Source organism: Limulus polyphemus, unplaced genomic scaffold, assembly GCF_000517525.1.
Source record: "Limulus polyphemus unplaced genomic scaffold, Limulus_polyphemus-2.1.2 Scaffold44, whole genome shotgun sequence".
Taxonomy (NCBI): domain Eukaryota; kingdom Metazoa; phylum Arthropoda; class Merostomata; order Xiphosura; family Limulidae; genus Limulus; species Limulus polyphemus.
The window spans coordinates 1,434,622-1,442,045 of record NW_013665654.1 but is presented as its reverse complement, the minus strand read 5'-3'; positions in this window follow the sequence as shown (position 1 = coordinate 1,442,045).

The following is a 7,424-nucleotide window of genomic DNA, read 5'->3' as shown; positions in this document are numbered from 1 at the left end:
AGAGCACAGATAGCCCATTGTGTTCCTTTGTGTTTTTTTTCTTTAAGTTTACCGTATAAATTTATTAGAAAGCTTCCTAGGAAAAGTCAATTTTCAGCTGTCGTTTTCAGGCCTAACGTTGTTTTCCGAAACGCATTGTAAGCGTCAGCTGATCTTAGATGATGTTCTGACAGTTTAATTCCTATAAAAAAATAACAAGAACTCAAAAACTGACATGTCTGAGTTTTTTTTTGCTCCTAGTACAGCTGCTGAGATAAAACAAAGAGGGTGTGTATTTATAGAATGAGATAATATTACTCAAAGGCAATTAATTACTCTTCATAAATAATGTTCAAATACTTGATCATTGATTATTGCAAGAGTAATTCCACAATTGTAAAAAAAAAACATACCGCAATATAAGCACCACGTCGTTTAATATTTGCGTATCAATGTTGAAAGTTATATTCTATTCACGGCCAAACGTCACGTTTAGAACATAAACGTGATGTTTAGTTTCTAAAGTCATGCAATCCATTTGTCAAGACCATTTTTATTGTTAATACTGAAAAGAAATACATTTTTGTTTTTTCATTTAAATTTATTGGAACTCTCGGATTTTCGCGCAAAGCTATACAAGGAATATTTCCATATAGCCATCCCTCATTTTGAACTGAGAGACTAAAAAAAAGTAAGTAGTCCACAGCATCCACTCTCAACTCTTAGGCTACTCCAACTAAAAAGTGAGATTTGACCTTCTTTCTTATAACGCACCCACAGCTCCAAAGTGCGATTGTCTAAAAACGGGAAGTAAACCATGAATTCTCGAGTTCCAATCAGGCACGTTATCTATTAGACTGCACCCGGCCCTCTTATGTTTATGTTTATTCGTCTTTGATAAGTGTATTTGCTTGAATTTACATAACTGAAATTTTGCATTAAATTTAAACTATTATAAAATATCAGTTAACACGAACTAACACGTCAGGTCCTGAAATTACTACAACATTTTAATCGTAAAGGTTGAATATGTTCATATTACACCAAGGCCAAATTATTCAACTGAGTCGGAAACTCAGTTATTTCTGTTGGCAAAATCCAAATTACAGTGATTTGTAACATTTCTTAATCATATTAGGTAAAACCTAGTTCATGTGCACGCTAAACTTATCTTTTTTTATGTTCTGAAGTAATTAATATAGAATTTCAATGGGAATTGTCTCGGTAATGCGACATTTTCTTATTAAGTCCATTGTTATTGTGTGTTTCAAACGATGGACAGCATAGCAATAAAAATCTACGTGTCAAGTATCATTATAACTGCATTTGCTGTTTAAAAAAGAAAAGAGAAAGAAAAATGATCAAGGTTTATTTACTTTGTTTGTTTGCTTCAGAATTTTTGTACAAAGCTACAAAGATAGTCGTCTGCGTATAGCAGTTTCTATACAAAGCTACAAAGATAGCCATCTGAGTATAGCAGTTTCTATACAAAGCTACAAAGATAGCCATCTGAGTATAGCAGTTTCTAATTTTGAACTAATAAACTACAGAGAAAGCAGATAGTTAACAGAACCCACTACCAGCTCTTTGGCTATTCTGAGCAGACACTGGGATTTAACCGTCACTCTTGAAACGCCACGATAGACTCAGTTTGGTTACCCTTAAAACATTTTATGCTCCTATGATAAGTTTCTGAAGTGCAAAGGATAATAAAATGGTTTATAACTCGCTTATAGGCAAAATAATGGTACTTCTGTCTTAAAACTGACAAAGAGAATGATTTGAAATTACTGAATTATGAAATCATACATCCCATCATTCTTTAAAAAAAAACATTTTGAAAACAAACTCGAGTATTTGTTGATTCTTTTATTCATTCATTTTCCAGAAAGACAAACTTAAATAAACGTTATCTTATAATATAGCCTGACATTTAAAGACAGCACGTAAACAAAACCCTAGGAAAACTGAATAAAATTCAAAAGTCAGTGCATTAAAACAAACTCAAGATACTTGATATTTGGCATTTTCAACCTATATTTTATTTTATGCAACATATGAGCTAAGCAGCCACGTTAGATACCCCTGAGGTTTAAGCATAGCCATCCCTAATTTAGAAGCGTTGACTGGAGGGCGAGCATCCAGCCAGAAGCACCCGCCGCTTATGAGGCAATAAAAAAAGACAATTTACTCTTAAAAACTATTATTCCAATAATTCTTAGCGTTACAGTGAAACACTTTGCCAATAGTTTTAAAAATTGCTTTGCCTTTGTATCATATAGAACAATTAAAATCAAATACTATAGGAATAGTTTATTGGAAATGCATACATTTTAGCACTATGGATCAAATGACATTCATCACTGTCTTGGTCCTTACCACTTCAACGAGTACGTGTGAGGAAATCTTGGAATGCTCAAATCATTGAAAGTTGAAACATCTAAGAATATCTGGAATACATGGCCTTACCGTACAATGCAAGTACCTTGCCTTCACATGGGCAGAAGGGACAGAGCGAGAAAAGGAATAAGAACCCTGGTTGTCTCATATACTCCATTTGATCAGACAGAGAACTATTTGGAATGACACTCTGCTCCTACAGCTAAAATTTCAACAACAAAAAAACCAATAACCTCTTCAGGAATACCGGAAAAATCAGATTCACTAATAGCTTCCTTGGAAAACTTTAAAATATTAATCGGATGTCATCTCTTTGACGAATACCCAAAAGGGCTTTGAAAGACCCTATTGACAATGAAGTCCATGAAGGGGATGAAGTATGTATTTAGAGGCTCTATACGTGAACACTAATTACAAGATATATCCTATACAGGTGTTCATTTTGCCATAGCCACTATCAATCGTTAATAATACAACCCCAAGACCTCCCCTCTGCAGAAACTGAAGGCCATAGTAGTGTATATTGTTGATGCAGCTGATATTGGATGTTCTTCTCACCTTCTTGGGGTGCCTTGCATGGTAAACATGTAGATGAATGTTTGAATCCTAAATAAGATAAAGCACACAAGCAGAACCTCCCCTTGGAGGTTCCTTTATCTTAACAGGAATCAACATCAAGGAGCCAGTCTTACAATGTGCAAAGATACAGATCCTTCTAACAATAGTCAGGTCCTAAATGGATGATCAAGAAAGAGGTGAAGTGTCAAAACTTTAACAAACATCTTTGATGCTAGAGCCATTCTTTAAGCACAGTTGTGATGCAGTAATGGCTTCCACCTTTTCAGCTGTGGAATAGATAGTTGTCTCTGCAATGGGACATGAATTATCTAGAATCTACATGAAACTGTATATTCTCCTGTTGATGTATCACTAGAGAATATGTTTAAACTGCAGCATGCAGTAATATATATATATACACACAACATTTTAATTTTGCCCATTTGATACACATCAGTGGCATTGCTCTTTGGAAATGCTAACACATATGTTGGACACTAGTCTTTCATTACAAAGACTGGTCCTGTGAAAGTTAATAAGATCATCAAGGATAAAGTGGAAATTAGGGATCTAGTGTAGAAAGATAAAAAACCTGAAGAACTTTCTACCTAGGTGACTATGAACAATTATTAAGCAGAACTGTTGAGATTTTTATACTAATGTAGATGAAATCAAAGACATGGTCATTTTTTTCCTAAACCATTTTTACCTATCTATGGGAAACACTCTTAAAACCATCTGATACATTACTAGTTTGTTGGTACAGAATTATTTGTACAGAGAATGTACATGTAGATGTGGTGTTGCTCATGAGCCAGCATGTCCCATTCTATATTCATACCATTTTGCTGTATGTTGTCTCTAGTGGATGTAAGTCCACTGAGAGTTTCCTACCTTTCACTTGGTGAAGATTTTGATCAGGCAGACTAGTGTGGATTTCATAGACAGAGATCCACTGTATTAGTAATAGAACTGAAAACGTCTGCTAAGCAAGTATTTAAATATTTTGATATGGCATACGATATTTTATGCCACAGAGGGTTGAGTACGTTATGTTAACACGATTTTAAATATGAAAATTAGAACGTCACACAACAATCACAGCCCATATAAAGTCACGGTACAACAGTGTTGGATATACAAGACTATTCAATTTGAAAGTTATTATTTAGTTTATTTAGCAATTTAATATTTAATTATTACTTAGTTTTCATAACAAGAATGTTAAATGATAATTATTTTAGAAGCGATAGTTATGACAAATTTCGTTACGTAACTCTGTACCAGTCGTACGTTGTGTATGAAGTTTAATTGTTGTGCTACGCTTTTGTAATGTTGTTGACGTCATCTTATACGAGGCTTTTAAGTTTTCTCGTTTTGTGAATATTATTGTATCTAGAGGACTAGATATCTCTTGATTTTTCTGTCGTGTGCTATAAATACGTGCAGATACAGAGTGCAAGTAGGAAGTTAAAGTAAGTTAGTGAAAGTGAAGCTAGACTGTGTGATTGTTAGTTTAGCCGTAAGGGGCAATATTTAAAGTATTGTAACAACAGAAATAAAGAAGAAGAATTTGTCTGCTCAAGGGGTGTTCTAAAGTACTTGAAACCGCCTGTGTGGACTTTGACGAAAAGGAGACAATTATTTATAGCTCTGGATACAATTGTGATAATTAATAGTGTAACGAATTTTAGTACATACGTTTGACTTGTTTTGAACATGTTATTTTAAAACAAGTGGATTGTGTGTTGTTCGTTTATTGTTGACATTTATCGCTAACAAGTCACAGACACCCACTGTAAATTATCCGGCCCCATAAAACTGACAAGCGGATTATAGCAGAAATATGTTCTGAAACAGTCTGGCATTTCACGGGTAGTGTGATGCCATTGAAAATTGATTGCTTTTGGGTAGAGTATGTAAAAGCCATTTTTAGCACAAAATATCCACATACCCAGATCATAAAGTTGCATTTAAGTTGGGGATTTAGAATTTCCAGCATGGAGTGTCCCTTGTACTTAATGCCATTTGAAAACAAAGAAATATGAATCAACTTGAGGTCACAAGACCATCTTGAAAGAAAAATTTAAAACAAGTCGTACCCCCAAACGTGGTAAGCGAAATGAGGCGTCTTGTAACAGATGAAAATTCGTGAAATCAAAGCTCAGTGGCAAAAACCGCCCACGTGTCCCGGGCAACAGTACACAACATAACCAAGAAGGATGTTCATCAGGAAAAGTAAAGCAAGTTATGTGTGCACAAGTTGCTTCCATGACGTATCAATTCCTCAAGCAGCTGGAGAAAGGAACGGGTATTCATGTCATTTCTGTCTGGTTGGACTGTTTTAACAGGTGCTGAGGAACTGTTGTTTTCGTACACTAGATGAATTATGGAAAGCATGCAGGGAGAAGGGAATGTACTTTAGACATGGCATCCTTATGATGCAATGGAAACTCCTAAGCTGCAGAGCTATTTTCATAACGTATGGTCGTCAGATAGAGCATGACCAGACCTGGCGACAGGGCCTGTAACAACGTGGTGAAGCTCTAAAATAGTTTTAATATAACGTACTCAACCTATGTACTTGGTTTAGGATTAAATGTTAATATTGTGAAGGAGAACAAAGTAATTAGACTGTGTGAAACATAAAAGAAATCCTATGTTGAAATATTACGTCAAGTAATCTAAAGCAGTGATATCTAAATTCATTCTAAACAAGTAACTGATTTCCTTTAACAGAACTATCAAAATACACTTCAGCTACTGCATTCTTCACCTGGTGAGATTTTGTACAGAAAACAACACCCAGTCAAAGTCCAAACCGAAATGTGGATACGAGTTAACTGTTTTACAATTTTAAAGTTGGTAATTTATAGAAATTACTTTTGACCTATCATATATATATACACACACAAACATTATAACAATACGAAAGGAAAATATATTAAAACACTTTATTCTTCGGTTTTACATCCTTAAAAAATTGAAGTTGTGTTCTAGGTTTCAGGGAACAAGGCGAAATTTGGAGAGAGAAAACACTAATACATTCACTTTCTCTCCAGCTTCTATTAAAATTTATGCCATTTCGATATTAATGATCTCTCCTATGCTTCTAACAAATTTTGGATTGTTAATATTTTATTAGGTCCTGCTAAACATTGCATTATTTCTAGGCACACACAGATACTTCCATTACACTCTGTACTCCCAATAAACTCTGTTCTACTAAATGGCCCAGACATATAGATCACGCTTCGTCGACAAAAGGTATTATGTACCATACTAACTGATACCTTTGACTACTTAACAATGTCTGAAGTACATAATAAACATATATTTAACTTGATTTTAAGAGGAAAACTTGACACATTAATATGAATAGCTTTCTCTAACCTCTATCAAACCTTGGGTTATTTCTAGGCCAGAAAGCCGTGGCTGCCCACTTATATCTCTTTGTTCTTTTTTTTACTAGAAGGAGTTTTGACATCACTTAATGAGTGCATGGCCTAAGACCTGGATTTTGTTGTTATTGAAAGTTTAGAAAATGAGTTGAATGGTATAAAATGCGAATTGGGTTAGAGTAGAATGATTTATTCATTAGTGAATATGCTACAATAGATTGATTATCGAATTTACTGGTAAATTATCTGTTATGTGAATATTGAGTTTATGTTTTAACGAAGTACGAGACAAACGACAAATTGCGTATTACCCTAAGTTTAGCAAGTGAAATTGTAGCAGTAACATCTACTGTGAGTTTAAGCCTATCAGTTAACATTAGTTAAGCTAACTTGTAAAACTTGAAGTTCCAGATATGAAACGTTTTCATTATCATTAAGTGGATGGAATTTACATTATTATTTATTACATAATCCAAAATAACCCACCCAACAAAAGATATCATAACAAAATCTAAGCCTGAGGTATAAATTATAATGAAAGTTGGAGACAGGAGATGTGGTTTGGAGATATCGTTTGTGTGATCTTCGAACTTGTAGAAAAATACAACTTCACTACAGTACAATAGCCTGAATCAAAGTAAACATAGACTACAAGTACAACACTACTTTTACTCACTAATATTCCTTTACCTTCATTAAAAGGCTTCCTGAATTATTTAATTTTTAACATAAATACTTTCATTAAATTCTGGAGTCACCTATTTTACGAATCTTTGTTCTTTTATTTTCACAAAATTAAGAATACATTTCAAATTATACCCCTTAAATTCTGTATTCTGTTTAGAGTTACAAGAACAATTTTATGAAATATATGTATAATTACCTTGAATTGCTAGTGGCCTTCTAGATCATCAGTACAAAAAATAGCTATTTAGAACCATTTTTACAGTGAGGAATAAAAACTATTTAATGAAAGACGGAAATGAAAATAATGATATATATATATATATATATATAAAGAAAGAAAGAGCACTACTGTTTACTCAGTAACCTTTCTTAGCTAAATAGGAGAACAAATTCCACAAA